Below are 17,025 nucleotides of genomic sequence, written 5' to 3' on the forward strand. Positions count from 1 at the left end.
CTAAGCAAAAAAGGTGTAAAGCCCCTCCCGCTGGCTATATCCGTCCTGCCGACACTAGCCTGATCAGTCTGTGTACCAGCAGTAGGAACCGCCATGCGGACAAAAACAAAAAGCAACGAAGGTTAGCAATATGACACAACAGCTACAAATACAATTTAAATACAGCATCACATGCGAGTTACGGAACCCAGGTTCTGGTCAGGACAAAAAATCTGTGTCATATGGCAACAGATAAGATGGGTGGGAGCTGTGTCCCCCAATGACAAGACAAGAAAGAGATTTTAAGGTGAGTACACAAAAATCTCCAATTCTCGGTCGTGCCATTGGGGAACACAGTAAAACCATGGGACATCCTAAAGCAGTCCCTTAGGGGGGAAAAAAACACGCATGTGGTCAGACTACCACCTTTTGTAGTACCGTCCGACCCAGCGAGGTGTCAGTCGACGCAAAAGTATGAATCTGGTAGAACTTAGAAAAAGTGTGCAGAGACGACCAAGTAGCCGCCCTGCATACTTGTGAAGCAGATGCTCCATTGCATACTGCTATTGAGGTCCTCACCACCCTAGTCGAGTGCGCCATCACCTGAAACAGTGGGGTCTTCCCCTTGGCCCAGTAGGCCTTCATCACCACTGAACGAATCCAGTGGGAGATGGTCGCCTTGGAAACCGCAAGGCCGTGCCTTAGGCCTTCAGGGATTTAAAGCACCGAAAAGGAGCTGTTTGCTCCAAGTAGATCCCCAGAGCTTGTACCAGGTCAAATGTGTGCATAGCCCACTCCCTAGGGTGTACTGCCACCAGGCAGAAGGAAGGCAGTACAATATCCTTGTTGATATGGAAAGCGGATACCACCTTGGGAAGAAAAGAAGGCACTGGACGCAGTGCCACCTTCTCCTGGTGACATACCGTGAACAGCGAAGTGAGCACTGCATTCCCATCGGAATTAATATTTCCCGATCGAGGTCGCTCGTCTACCCATCCCACCTCGTCAGTAGAGCCCACTGAAGGGGGTGAGAGTGAAACTGGGCAAACAGAATTGCCTCGAATGTTGAGACCATCAGCCCCAAAACTCTCATGTCGTGCCAAATCGTTACCTGGCGGCTGGTGCAGAGGGAGCGCACCTGTAACAATAGAAGCTGGTGCTTTGCCACTGGGAGCGAGACCCGGCTCTGCAGGCCATCGAAGATCATCCCCAGAAACACCATGCACTGGGACGGCACCAGAGACGATTTCTGGTGGTTGATGACCCACCCAAATCAGGTCAACGTATCCAATATGATGCACAAACTCTCCAAATTGTCGGACCGAGTTGGAGCTTTCACCATGATGTCGTCCAAGTAAGGAATGGTCACTATCCCTCTGGAATGAAGAATATTACACCATTACAGCAGCAAGTACCTTTGTAAAAACCCTGGTAGCAGTCACCAGTCCAAAGGGTAGCACCGCTAACTGGAAGTGATCATTCTGCACTGAGGACCGCAGGTAGCGCTGGTGCACCTGGCAGATGGGAACATGGAGATATGCGTCTTTGCTGTCTACTGAGGAGAATCTGCCAGGAAAAAAAACTCGATCTGGTGAGGTGAAGTGCCAAGGTGCCGCTCCCCCATTCCCACTACCACACCCCACACCACTGTGCCTAGGAAGAAGCCTCTGCTGCAAGCCTGGAGAGAACCCGAGAACACACCAGCAGGTACCCGGAGACTACCCGCCAGCTACACAAGGGGAGGACAGAAGAGAAGGGGGAGAGAAAAGGAGGAGAGAAACGGGGGAGAAGGAAGGGAAGGCACATACTCACCTAGCCGCCCGAAGGGTGGCTCCCAGTTCCAGCAGAGCTCTTCCCCTAGCATTGCTTGCGCTTGTGAGGGGAGGGGATGCGGACCAAGCGCCATAATTGGGGGCTACATGCTGGTGGACGAACCTCCTTGCCTTCTGATGGGGCTGAGCAAACAACAGAGTTTGCACATCCAGTTTCGTTTGCCCTCCTCAGTTGGGGTGATGGGGAAGCATCATATCATCCTAAACTAAAAATTGATCAGCCTAGTGTCGGCAGGAGGGAAATAGCCACTGGGAGGGGCTAACACATTTTTTTTTGCTTAGTATCGCCTCCTAGAGGCAGTGGCTATATCCTATGGTTTTGCAGTGTTCCTCAATCATACAAGCGAGAAAAACATTTTCTTAGGTTTCTGAGGCTGAATTAGCCGCTGACCATATAGCTTCTATATCGCATCCAAGCAAAGAAAGCTTCATAGAAAAACACAAAAGCAAATTTTAAGAGAAATTCTAAAAATATTCCTTTCCGAGTTTCTTTTCCATTAGAATGGAAACGATCCAATTTGAATATGAGTAATATTTAGTATTTAACCAGAAGAACCATTGGAAAAGCTACAATATAGAGTCATACAAACATGGCAGAATTCTTTGATCGGTGGGGGTACGGATGCAGAAACAACCGCGATTGCTGGAATGGAGGGGCTCCGGCCCTCACCGGACTGCTCTAACCCTTCGGCTATGTTCATTACAGATTGACAGAATATTTTCATCAGCTACATTACATATGCCGTAACATTTGTGCTGTTGAGGAAGGTTTGAAGAAAGTATTTTTAAAAGTAAAAGACATATCTTCTAAGAGCTGTCATACGTCTGAGAGAAGTACATAGACAAGGGGAAGTGCAAAGTTCTGGGTGTCCAGCCTTTTGTATTCCTGCTCAATGTCAACACCTTCTGGATGTCATAATTCTCCAAATCTCCAACCGAACCCCATACCGTAAACAGTACCCAGACTTTTTTAAAGCTCTACTCATTCTTTTGCCTCAGAGGTGCCATGCATGCTTGTACCAGGTCAAATGTGTGCATAGCCCACTCCCTAGGGTGTACTGCCACCAGGCAGAAGGAAGGCAGTACAATATCCTTTTTGATATGGAAAGTGGATACCACCTTGGGAAGAAAAGAAGGCACTGAATGCAGTGCCACCTTGTCCTGGTGAAATACAGTGAACAGCGAAGCGAGCGCTGCATTCCCATCGGAATTAATATTTCCCGATCGAGGTCGTTCGTCTACCCGTCCCACCTCGTAGAGCCCAGTATTTGTAAAAGTAAAAGACATATCTTCTAAGAGCTGTCATACGTCTGAGAGAAGTACATAGACAAGGGGGAAGTGCAAAGTTCTGGGTGTCCAGCCTTTTGTATTCCTGCTCAATGTCAACACCTTCTGGATGTCATAATTCTCCAAATCTCCAACCGAACCCCATACCATAAACAGTACCCAGACTTTTTTAAAGCTCTACTCATTCTTTTGCCTCAGAGGTGCCATGCATGCAGCCTGTATAGAAGTACATTAAGCTTGGATATCTCCATTATTACTCATCAACACATCTACAAAGTAGCACTGTGAGCTAACTACATACTAAATATACCTCGCCTGATGACTTCTGCTACAGGATTCTTACATTAAAAATGTGTTGCCTATGAAATTATTTTTATTACTAGACATGTTTCCCATTGTAGGATGATGTACAGCACAACTTATAACAGCAGCGGTTCCAGGAGCGGCGCTACTGTAAGGAGGAGGTAGGCTTAGCTGACACAGTGCTGATTGGCTATGAAGTAATAGAGTCAGAATGCAGCTTGGGATGTACGGGCATGCAAGGTTTGAGCAGTAATGACAGCAAACGTCATTACTGAGTGCTCCCGCCCCTTTAGCCTAGTTTGAGGTGGAAGAGGCCATTTTCTGCAGCACATAGTTGGGTGTGAAAGCAGTATATCAAAGGTAAAACGGATAAAAAGCACTGATGATCCTAACCAGAGGCGTGACTTAAAGCTTTTGGGCTCCAATGCAAAACCTGTAACAGGGCCCCCAACTATAATGTTTTATTCATACTACTAGGCATACTATATGAAAAAGATAAGCGTTATGGGCCCCCTAAGGCTCCTGGGCCCGAGATCAACGGCATCCTCTATAGTTACACCCCTGATTCTAACTATAAATAATTCACTGCACAGGCAGCACTTTCACTTAGCAGAACTGTCAAGTTTTTAATTTATTTTTTTCATATTTCATTTAGGACAACATCAAGCACTAGGGAGAATGTGATCCCTGAGGAGGATCCTGGCATGGGCCCCTCATACATCCACTCGGGATACAAAGGGTCCCCTATTTCTGAAACTTGCCGACCATGTATTGGTACCACGTTTGCCGAGATTCTAAGACAGGAGATGTTTGGTAGGACATGTCCAGTGGAGATGGACGCTCTCATAATGGTCATTCGTGAATCCTTCGGGAGATTGGATGAACAGACTGTGTTACGGGAGACATTTTAGTTTTGGCAGATTTGGCAGTTAAATGGGTGGCGTTATCGATTCTCACACCCCAGTTACCTAGTCTTCAGTTTGTCCAAAGTCTCCTCCCCTGGATGGATCTATTGACACCTGAGCAGTTGTATGATTGCTGGTTGAGTATGTCTTGCAACACCTGCATCACCCCCTCCCCTCCTCCATTCTTACATCTTAACCAAATCCGCCATCACATTTATACCCCTCATCCCTATCATTTACACCAACCTAGTGCGATCTAACAGTGCACTCCCATCCAACATCTCATCACATTTCACTGGCCCAGCCCCATCCATAATTTGTCTTATCTCACAGCACTGCAATTACCACCTCCCCAGTCCAGTGGTTCATCAGCTCACTCCTATACTCCAACAGTACCATTTCCACAATCCCAGTCCCATACAGCCAACCTGACAATTCCACCTTCCCATTCAACTCCACAATCTTTGTCATCTGCTCGTTCTTCTCCTCACTTTCTTCTTTCTTCTGTCAAGACATGTCACTAATATTTTTTTTACCTCTATGTGGTTTCCATAGTATTCAATTGAATGCTAAAATGGTGCAGATTTTGTTATAGAATCAGTACTGAAAATATGCCAAATGAATGAAGCCTCAGGAACCTTTCACACAAGACAAAAAATTGTACGCAGGATGCAGCACAGATGTGGATTTGTCAAAATCTTTACATACTCATCCCGACAAGTTTTCTCTTTTACCTCCTCTTTAAGGGGCCCTCAAAGCAAACGTAGACTTCTCTTTTTACTTCATCTAAATGAATACTGTCCTCTTTTTCCAGCTGAACCAATAGCGCTATGCTGGATTGCCTTGCCTCCCTCAACAAGGAAGAACCCAACTCAAGCTGTCCTTCCTAAATGCTGCAAGGTGCTGCAGATACTGGAATTGGGCTTCCTGATACTCCCTTCCCACATTCACAATGTGCAGATAATTCCTTTGCGCTCTCTACAAATTCCCACAAACCATCTTTCTCTAAACCCCCTACCTCTATTCCTACGATCCCCAAACAAAACCTGACCTAACTCGCTTCCTATCAAAGAATTGTGAACAAAACCTGGAGTCATACTCCTTAGACTGCACAGGAGCTATGATCCCACCAGCTGAAGATCCAGAAGAGATTCTCCAATGGCCCTATTCATGATGCCTGATACTGCTTTAATTTTGCTATCCTGGAAGGCAGAACCTCCCTGCACCCTTCTGGGCAGTTTTATGGTGGAAGCCGATCACACATCCTTAGCCTGCTGTGGAGGATCATCTGAGAGACGCTAACAGACTGCTGGGAACAGGCCACTGAAGTACTAAATTTAAAGGGGTTGTCCCGCGACAGCAAGTGGGTCTATACACTTCTGTATGGCCATATTAATGCACTTTGTAATGTACATTGTGCATTAATTATGAGCCATACAGAAGTTATCAGAAGTTTTTCACTTACCTGCTCCGTTGCTAGCGTCCTCGTTTCCATGGAGCCCGCCTAATTTTCGGCGTCTAATGGCCAAATTAGACGCGCTTGCGCAGTCCGGGTCTTCTTCTTTTTTCAATGGGGCCGCTCGTGCAGGATGCCGACTCCGTGTAGCTCCGCCCCGTCACGTGCCGATTCCAGCCAATCAGGAGGCTGGAATCGGCAATGGACCGCACAGAAGCCCTGCGGTCCACCGAGGGAGAAGATCCCGGCGGCCATCTTCAGCAGGTAAGTAAGAAGTCACCGGAGCGCGGGGATTCAGGTAAGCGCTGTGCTCCCTGAATGAAACACTGCCAGTAGAATTTAATGGGGCTGGCACACAAAAAAAAGACGTGCAAGATACACATTGCTAATTGATGCAGAAAAAAATAAATTAGGGCTGTTTCAGTTATTTTTGAACGTGAAAAACAAGTGACATGAAAAAGTAGAAAATGGACAGAGACCACATATGGATATCAATTTATCCCGTGGGTTGTCAGAACACAATTGGTTGCCACACACCGGAATATTCTGCAAACATCGCTGGCAGTATGAAGCCATTTTCAAATCTGCATCACTATCCTCATGTTGAACCTGCGGATTTCTCTGCACGGCGGAGTATTCCCCAGCGTATTGTGTGTGAAAGCACCCTCAATATCCACGTTACATGCGGACCCTGAATATCATTTTAATGCGGATTTCACCCTCTCATTGGAAAAGATGGAATCCATGATGGAAACCGGCAGCACAGATTGGCAAACTGCAGATCTAAAATTTACACTGCAAGTCAATTTATAATGGAAATATTTTTTTCAATAGTGTGTAGAGATTTCCAAAAATATTACAAACCATAAAAAACAAATTATAAAAGCATTAAAAATAAACCTGTAAAGCTGTGGGCCAACACACAGAAGGGGCTCCGTGTCTCCTGCCCTGGGGGGCATCATCCAGGAGAAACCTCTGCATTTTGCATTTCAATGTTTTGTAAAAAATGAAGGTAATAGCAACATTTTTAAGGACTTTCATGACAATCCTACATAAACACATATAGTGGTATTATTATGTAAGGTCCTAGCGGTGGGCGCATTCACTGAGATGCTCTTCAGTACTTGATGCATCAGGGTGGGGTGAGATGCTAAAGGAATACAAGCCTCCTATGCTGTGAGAGTGGAGCCTCCTGTGGTGACCCATCTGGGGGACAATACAGTCTTTACATATGACTGACCCCAATAATATCCCAGAATGACTGTCAACAAGCAGCAATCAGAGACAACAATCCCAGCTGGAGAGCGAACCTCCTCACATCACACTGTATTCATGTATAGCTGTAGGGCATCTGACACATTAGAGACTGAGGTGGAACTGCGGGCAAATAAGTGGTTATTCTCACATTTGTTTTCTGGTTTTAAATCACATATGGTGCAATTTTTTTAATGTTTTTGTCAGTATTTACCTTAAAAAAATGAAATAAGTCCGGTCTGCAGAACCTACAGGGTCACAATCAGTAAAACCCTTCTCAATCTCCTGTAGATACAAAAGTATAATACAATGATGGGATCTGGCGTATTATACATGAGTACCAGAACCTGCAGCGACTCATCTCTGTATAATAAGTAGGCGCACCGGGGCTTTTCTTCCATTGTAAATATGTATTAAAATTCATGTCCGATCCAATGATTTCCCTACCCCGAGCCATGGGCATGATAAACAAATTCGGACACTACTCGGGCCTGCACATTAATTGGTCAAAATCCGCCCTGATGTCAGTTACGGCGCTGAACCCCCTACGGCCCATGGACTTACTTCGGGATCTACAGGTCTCTAATAATTTTAAATACCTAGGAATCCAGATTACCAACACAACGAGCCAATCTCTGGATTTAAATATATTCCTCCTAGTTGACCTTTATAGGTCTTTATTCAGTCTGGGGATTTCTACCTCTATCCATTGTAGGCCGCATTAATCTAATTAAAATGGTTGTTCTACCTAAATGTCTCTACACCCTACAGAACATCTCCGTACCTGTCCCGATGAAGTTCTTCCGAACCATGAATTCTCTCATGACTTCCTTTATATGAGGAAGCTCCCGTCCGAAACTCAAACTATCCACGCTTCAGAGACCTAAAGATAGCGCCGGATCAGCACTCCCAGACATACGTCTCTACTACGTGGCCAGCCAAATGCTACACTTAAAATCTTGGTTGAGTGAGGATTCTTTACCTAACTCAGAAGCCCACCTGTCCCACACCTTAAACTTCCCCTGTCTTTGGCCAGTACTGGAGTTCCCTACCTCCGTGAAGGGCAAGATACTGCCCATTCATAGACTCGCTATGCGAGTCTGGCACCAGGCTGGAGAGGCGAGCGGGTTCCTTGACGTTGCCGCGGATATGCCTCTATGGAGAAACCCGGGAGTACAAGAACTACAGTCACTAGAAGGCCTTGAAATATGGGAACAATACGGGATTACCCGCCTAGGCAATCTGTATAATTCTAACATACTATTATCCTTTGAGCAACTACAGAGCCAGTACCAACTACCGCGAAACCACTTTTATAAATATTTGCAGATTCTACACGCTCTTCAGTCACAATTCCCACCGGCGAGCATCACTATATCTCACTATCCATTAATTGGGATTAGAGATGAGCGAACACCAAAATGTTCGGGTGCTCGTTATTCGGAACGAACTTCCCGCGATGCTCGAGGGTTCGTTTCGAACAACGAACCCCATTGAAGTCAATGGGCGACCAGAACATTTTTGTATTTCGCCGATGCTCGCTAAGGTTTTCATGTGTGAAAATCTGGGCAATTCAAGAAAGTGATGGGAACAACACAGCAACGGATAGGGCAGGCGAGGGGCTACATGTTGGGCTGCATCTCAAGTTCACAGGTCCCACTATTAAGCCACAATAGCGGCAAGAGTGGGCCCCCCCCCCTCCCAACAACTTTTACTTCTGAAAAGCCCTCATTAGCATGGCATACCTTTGCTAAGCACCACACTAGCTACAACAAAGCACAATCACTGCCTGGATGACACTCCACTGCCACTTCTCCTGGGTTACATGCTGCCCAACCGCCCCCCCTCCCCCCACAGCGCACACCAAAGTGTCCCTGCGCAGCCTTCAGCTGCCCTCATGCCACGCCACACTCATGTCTATTTAGAAGTGCGTCTGCCATGAGGAGGAACCGCAGGCACACACTGCAGAGGGTTGGCACTGCTAGGCAGCGACCCTCTTTAATAGGGGCGGGGCGATAGCCCACAATGCTGTACAGAAGCAATGAGAAATAGAATCCTGTGCCACCGCCATCAGGAGCTGCACACGTGGGCATAGCAATGGGGAAGCTATGTGCCACACACTATTCATTCTGTCAAGGTGTCTGCATGCCCCAGTCAGACTGGTAATATGCACCTTAACAGTAACCGCGTTGGTGGTAATGTGGTGGTGACTGCGGACCTAGTAGCACGGTTGTATTTTGTTGGTTTTCGGAATGTGGCCAGGATTAAGTGGGCCGTGGCGGGGGGATGGTGTGGGGGCTCTCTTGTTGTGTCGGTAAAGGTGAAATTCTTGGACTGCCACCAGATGAACCAATGCAAAGGCATTTGCCAAGAATGTTTTCCCTGTTGGAGGAGGAGGGGGATGTTTTTGAGGCACTACGTGTCCTCTCCACGTGTCCGTGGTTATATGCACCTTAACAGTAACCGCGTTGGTGGTAATGTGGTGGTGACTGCGGACCTAGTAGCACGGTTGTATTTTGTTGGTTTTCGGAATGTGGCCAGGATTAAGTAGGCCGTGGCGGGGGGATGGTGGGGGGGCTCTCTTGTTGTGTCGGTAAAGGTGAAATTCTTGGACTGCCACCAGACGAACCAATGCAAAGGCATTTGCCAACAATGTTTTCCCTGTTAGAGGAGGAGGGGGGATGTTTTTGAGGCACTACGTGTCCTCTCCACGTGTCCGTTCCATGTCAGCAATAGTAGCACTCAAGACAGGCCCCAGTAACAATTCTGAAGCAGCAGTATAGCGGAGCGCAGTCTTCGTTCCATGTAAGCAATAGTAGCACTCAGGACAGGCCCCATTAACAATTCTGAAGCAGCAGTATAGCGGGAGCGCAGTCTTCGTTCCATGTCAGCAATAGTAGCACTCAAGACAGGCCCCAGTAACAATTCCGAAGCAGCAGTATAGCGGGAGCGCAGTCTTCGTTCCATGTCAGCAATAGTAGCACTCAAGACAGGCCCCAGTAACAATTCCGAAGCAGCAGTATAGCGGGAGCGCAGTCTTCGTTCCATGTCAGCAATAGTAGCACTCAAGACAGGCCCCAGTAACAATTCTGAAGCAGCAGTATAGTGGGAGCGCAGTCTTAGTTCCATTTCAGTAGCCTTAGTATAGCCAAGGCACAAGTTACATTTATGTAGCTAAACTGTAGGCCAACCCCACACACCTTTCTGTACCATGAGTGCAGGCGAAGAACATAGAAATTACTATGATTACACTGTAGGTGAGGGCCCCAAAAAATTGGTGTACCAACAGTACTAATGTACCTCAGTAAAAATTGGCCATGCCCAACCAAGATGGCAGGTGAATCGCTTTGGTTAATGTGGCTTAAGTGGTAACTAGGCCTGGAGGCAGCCCAGTGTAACGAAAAATTGGTTCAAGTTAAAGTTCCAACGCTTTTAAGCGCATTGAAACTTATAAAAATTGTTCAGAAAAATTATTTGAGTGAGCCTTGTGGCCCTAAGAAAAATTGCCCGTTCAGCGTGATTACGTGAGGTTTCAGGAGGAGGAGCAGGAGGAGGAGGAGGAATATTAGACACAGATTGATGAAGCAGAAATGTCCCCGTTTTGGATGGTGAGAGAGAACGTAGCTTCCATCCGCGGGTGCAGCCTACGTATTGCTTACGTATCGCTGCTGTCCGCTGGTGGAGAACAGAAGTCTGGGGAAATCCAGGCTTTGTTCATCTTGATGAGTGTTAGCCTGTCGGCACTGTCGGTTGACAGGCGGCTACGCTAATCTGTGATGATTCCCCCAGCCGCACTAAACACCCTCTCCGACAAGACGCTAGCCGCAGGACAAGCAAGCACCTCCAGGGCATACAGCGCTAGTTCAGGCCACGTGTCCAGCTTCGACACCCAGTAGTTGTAGGGGGCAGAGGCGTCACCAAGGATGGTCGTGCGATCCGCTACGTACTCCCTCACCATCCTTTTACAGTGCTCCTGCCGACTCAGCCGTGACTGGGGAGCGGTGACACAGTCTTGGTGGGGAGCCATAAAGCTGGCCAGGCCCTTAAAGACTGTTGCACTGCCTGGGATGTACATGCTGCTCGATCTACGCACATCCCCTGCTACCTTGCCCTCGGTACTGCGCCTTCTGCCACTAGCGCTGTCGGCTGGGAATTTTACCATCAGCTTGTCCGCAAGGGTCCTGTGGTATAGCAACACTCTCAAACCCCTTTCCTCTTCGGGAATGAGAGTGGGCAGGTTCTCCTTATAGCGTGGGTCGAGCAGTGTGTACACCCAGTAATCCGTCGTGGCCAGAATGCGTGCAACGCGAGGGTCACGAGAAAGGCATCCTAACATGAAGTCAGCCATGTGTGCCAGGGTACCTCACTAGGAAGATCACTTTCAGGATCCTCCTCCTCCTCCTCCTCCTCAGGCCATACACGCTGAAAGGATGACAGGCAATCAGCCGGTGTACCGTCAGCAGCGGGCCAAGCTGTCTCTTCCCCCTCCTCCTCATCCTCCTCATGCTCCTCCTCCTCCTCCTGTACGCGCTGAGAAATAGACAGGAGGGTGCCCTGACTATCCAGCGGCATACTGTCTTCCCCCGCCCCCGTTTCCGAGCGCAAAGCAGCTGCCTTTATGGTTTGCAGGGAATTTCTCAAGATGCATAGCAGAGGAATGGTGACGCTAATGATTGTAGCATCGCCGCTCACCACCTGGGTAGACTCCTCAAAATTACCAAGGACATGGCAGATGTCTGCCAACCAGGCCCACTCTTCTGAAAGGAATTGAGGAGGCTGACTCCCACTGCGCCGCCCATGTTGGAGTTGGTATTCGACTATAGCTCTCCGTTGTTCATAGAGCCTGGCCAACATGTGGAGCGTAGAGTTCCACCGTGTGGGCACGTCGCACAGCAGTCGGTGCACTGGCAGCTTAAAGTGATGTTGCAGGGTGCGCAGGGTGGCAGCGTCCGTGTGGGACTTGCGGAAATGTGCGCAGAGCCGGCGCGCCTTTACGAGCAGGTCTGACAAGCGTGGGTAGCTTTTCAGAAAGCGCTGAACCACCAAATTAAAGACGTGGGCCAGGCATGGCACGTGCGTGAGGCTGCCGAGCTGCAGAGCCGCCACCAGGTTACGGCCGTTGTCACACACGACCATGCCCGGTTGGAGGCTCAGCGGCGCAAGCCAGCGGTCGGTCTGCTGTGTCAGACCCTGCAGCAGTTCGTGGGCCGTGTGCCTCTTATCGCCTAAGCTGAGTAGTTTCAGCACGGCCTGCTGACGCTTGCCCACCGCTGTGCTGCCACACCGCGCGACACCGACTGCTGGCGACATGCTGCTGCTAACACATCTTGATTGCGAGACAGAGGAGGAGGAGGAGGTGGGTGCTTTAGTGGAGGAAGCATACACCTCCGTAGATACCACTACCGAGCTGGGGCCCGCAATTCTGGGGGTGGGTAGGACGTGAGCGGTCCCAGGCTCTGACTCTGTCCCAGCCTCCACTAAATTCACCCAATGTGCCGTCAGGGAGATGTAGTGGCCCTGCCCGCCTGTGCTTGTCCACGTGTCCGTAGTTAAGTGGACCGTGGCAGTAACCGCGTTGGTGAGGGCGCGTACAATGTTGCGGGAGACGTGGTCGTGCAGGGCTGGGACGGCACATCGGGAAAAGTAGTGGCGACTGGGAACTGAGTAGCGCGGGGCCGCCGCCTCCATGATACTTTTGAAGGACTCCGTTTCCACAACCCTATACGGCAGCATCTCAAGACTGATGAATTTTGCGATGCGGACGGTTAACGTTTGAGCGTGCGGGTGCGTGGCGGCGTACTTGCGCTTGCGCTCGAACACTTGCGCAAGCGACGGCTGGACGGTGCGCTGAACTACACTGCTGGATGGGGCCGAGGACAGCGGAGATGAGGGTGTGGGTGCAGGCCATGAAGCGGTAGTGCCTGTGTCCTGAGAGGGGGGTTGTATCTCAGTGGCAGGTTGGGGCACAGGGGGAGAGGCAGTGGTGCAAACCGGAGGCGCTGAACGGCCTTCGTCCCACCTTGTGGGGTGCTTGGCCATCATATGCCTGCGCATGGTGGTGGTGGTGAGGCTGTTGGTGTTGGCTCCCCGGCTGAGCTTTGCGCAACAAAGGTTGCACACCACTGTTCGTCGGTCGTCAGGCGTCTCTGTGAAAAACTGCCAGACCTTAGAGCACCTCGGCCTCTGCAGGGTGGCATGGCGCGAGGGGGCGCTTTGGGAAACACTTGGTGGATTATTCGGTCTGGCCCTGCCTCTACCCCTGGCCACCGCACTGCCTCTTGCAACCTGCCCTGCTGATGCCCTTGACTCCCCCTCTGAAGACCTGTCCTCCTGAGTAAGCGTTGCACACCAGGTGGGGTCAGTCACCTCATCGTCCTGCTGCTCTTCCTCCGAATCCTCTGTGCGCTGCTCCCTCGGACTTACTGCCCTTACTACTACCTCACTGCAAGACAACTGTGTCTGATCGTCATCGTCCTCCTCACCCACAGAAAGTTCTTGAGACAGTTGGCGGAAGTCCCCAGCCTCATCCCCCGGACCCCGGGAACTTTCGAATGGTTGGGCATCAGTGACTATAAACTCCTCTGGTGGGAGAGGAACCGCTGCTGCCCAATCTGAGCAGGGGCCCGAGAACAGTTCCTGGGAGTCTTCCGGCTCATGAGCAGGTGTCATTGTAGTGGAGTGAGGAGGCTGGGAGGAAGGAGGAGCAGCAGACAGAGGATTCAGATTTGCAGCAGTGGACGGCGCAGAACTGCGTGTTGACGATAGGTTGCTCGAAGCACTTTCTGCCATCCAGGACAGGACCTGCTCACACTGCTCATTTTCTAATAACCGTCTCCCGCGTGGACCCATTAATTGGGCGATGAATGTGGGGACGCCAGAAACGTGCCTCTCTCCTAATCGCGCAGCAGTCGGCTGCGACACACCGGGATCAGGAGCTCGGCCTGTGCCCACACCCTGACTTGGCCCTCCGCGTCCTCGGCCGCGTCCACGTCCTCTAGGCCTACCCCTACCCCTCAGCATGCTGTATTACCAGTGATTTGATTTCCCAGGCAGGAAATAAATTGGCGCAAGACTGCAGGCCAAATATAATTTTTGCCCTTTTTGGAAAACGAAAGGCCCCACTGCCTCTAGTGAATGAATTATCTAAGTTTAATAACTGTGCTGTGTCCCTGCTTATGTGTCACAGAACGTGAGGGTAGCAGAGTTATTATAACTCTGGCAGAGCAGGTATTTTTTTCCCAATTAAGGAAAGCAAATGGCGAAGCCAGCAGTAAAGCGTAGCTGGGTGCGTCTGATTTAGCAATGTTGTTCACGCAGCTCACACGTGTCCACAGCCCTTAGGACGGACAGAGGCTGGACAAATAGATTTGTTTTCAGTTTTTTTCCACCAAAAGGCAGCACTACGTATATTCAATGAACATGAAAAGTTTAATAACTGTGCTGTGTCCCTGCTTATGTGTCACAGAACGTGAGGGTAGCAGAGTTATTATAACTCTGGCAGAGCAGGTATTTTTTTCCCAATTAAGGAAAGCAAATGGCGAAGCCAGCAGTAAAGCGTAGCTGGGTGCGTCTGATTTTTACAGGTTGCAGACGCAGCTCACACGTGTCCACCGGCGTTAGGCCGGACAGAGGCAGGACAAATTTAATTATTTTCCGTTTTTTGGCACCAAAAGGCAGCACTGCGTATATTCAATGAATAACAACTGTGTTGTCGCCCTGCCTATACAATTCTTTCCCTGCAGTATCAATGGAGGGTGCAATGGTCTGCAGAGGCGATTTTGAGAAGCAAAAAAAAATGCAGCACAGCTAACAGCAGCCTGGACAGTACTGCACACGGATAAATATGGCCCTAGAAAGGACCGTTGAGGTTCTTGAAGGCTACACTCACTCCTAACACTCTCCCTGCCTATGCAGCACTTCTGTCCCTAATGCCGGGTGCAATGCTCTGCACTGCCGATTTTGAGAGAAAAAAAATTTGCCACTGCTAACAGCAGCCAACACACAGCTATCAGTGGCCCTAATAAGGACCTTTGGGGGGTCTTGAAGCCTACACTAACTACCAATTCTTTCCCTACAGCAGCTCCGGTACAAACAGCACTGTCCCTCATCTAACTCACCAGGCATCTGAGGCGAGCCACGGGAGGGGCCGACTTTTATGTTCGGGTGACACCTGATCTTCCCAGCCACTCACAGCAGGGGGGTGGTATAGGGCTTGAACGTCACAGGGGGAAGTTGTAATGCCTTCCCTGTCTTTCAATTGGCCAGAAAAGCGCGCAAACGTCTCAGGGTAGTAAGTGAAAGTAACCAGAACACCGCATGGTGTTCGTTACGAATAACGAACATCCCGAACACCCTAATATTCGCACGAATATCAAGCTCGGACGAACGCGTTCGCTCATCTCTAATTGGGATACTAAAATCACAAGGCCCCCGGGGACTCATATCAACATTATACTCCCACTTAACCTCAAAACCGCACGGGAAATTCCCCCAGCCCTGGTTAGATGGAAGTCCCTTATTCCATCATTGACAGAAGAAACATTTCAAGAACTATTGGAATCTCCACTAATTGTTTTGCCCTCAGCAAACAACAAAATGACCCAATTGTATATAGTCCACCAATGCTACCTTACCCCGGCGAGACTGCATAGAATGGGCAGAATCCCATCCACTAGCTGCATCAGATGCACATGCACATATGCCGACTTCTGGCACATGATCTGGGATTGCCCATCGATTACGTCATATTGGGGAGAGGTTATAGATTTGCTATCTGCGGTGCTGGACGTCCCGATTCCCGTCACCCCGGAAATTTGCCTCTTCGGTATACTAGATGCAGAGCAATGGCAACACTACGATAGAATATTTTTACAGGAGGTCTTATTCTTAGCTAGAAGGGTTATTGCATTGAGGTGGATGGACCAAGGGGGCCCGACTCTGGCAATGTGGAGGAAAATTACCAACTTAACCATTCCCTACAATAATCTAGTATATAAAGCACGTAAATGCCCAGAGAAGTTCCAAAAAGTGTGGGGCCATTGGTGCGACTCATTACTAACCCTATTTCCACCACAGCCGCTCACCTTGGCCATATCCGCACTAAATAGATGCCGCTGAGAACCCGTGACTGCTAGCCAAAATGAAAGGGGACCCGATTCCTGTGCATGGTTACCCACTCAGGACGCCGCACTAAAGAGTGCCCTGATGGCTTTACCTCCTAATATATTCCACTCCTCCAATGGACGCATTAATACATGAGCTACATATATATATATATATATATATATGTATATAGCTACTCCCATGGCAGATATATGTGTCCCCCACTACACTCTGTAATGTTACTATCCTTTTTTACAAGCCACTACCATTTCGTACCATCTACCCCTCCTCCTCTCTTTCACCCTTATCTAGAAATTGTACCTGACAATGTAATCATTGGGGCCTGTAAGGACAACTGACCCTTAATATTCATGTATAACTCTGTACTGCAAAAGTTTCTATGGTTTTTGACATGTTGTTTACTTGTCAATAAAATGAGTTTAAAAAAAAAAACGTATTAAAAATCTTACAAAAGTTTCTTCTCTTCTTACTGATATCTTTTAATTTAACCTTTTCATTAGAAAACAGATCCTGAGTTGAAGCTGCGAATATCTCCGGCTTTGTTCACGTAAGAACTACGGCTCTATAGCTAAACCAAGTAGGTGACAGGGATGCATCAAACATCTCATTGACTTATGGGGTATTCCGGCAATTCAAAGAGAAAGTTACATGCTTCATAAGGCGATAACGTCATTCTGCAGTATAATGTTATCACTTGCTTATAACTTTAAATGGGTTGTGCCAAGATCACATGATAGGGAAAGTTTTATGATTAGTGGAGGTCTGATCAATGGGACCACCACTTATTTCAAGAATGGGGGTTCCAAAGGTCCCCATGTGAATGCAGCAGGGGTGATGCAAGCACAATGTGACTTAATTCATTTCAATGGCAGTGCCAGAAATTGCC

This window comes from Eleutherodactylus coqui, chromosome 9, assembly GCF_035609145.1.
Source record: "Eleutherodactylus coqui strain aEleCoq1 chromosome 9, aEleCoq1.hap1, whole genome shotgun sequence".
NCBI classification, from domain to species: Eukaryota; Metazoa; Chordata; class Amphibia; order Anura; family Eleutherodactylidae; genus Eleutherodactylus; species Eleutherodactylus coqui.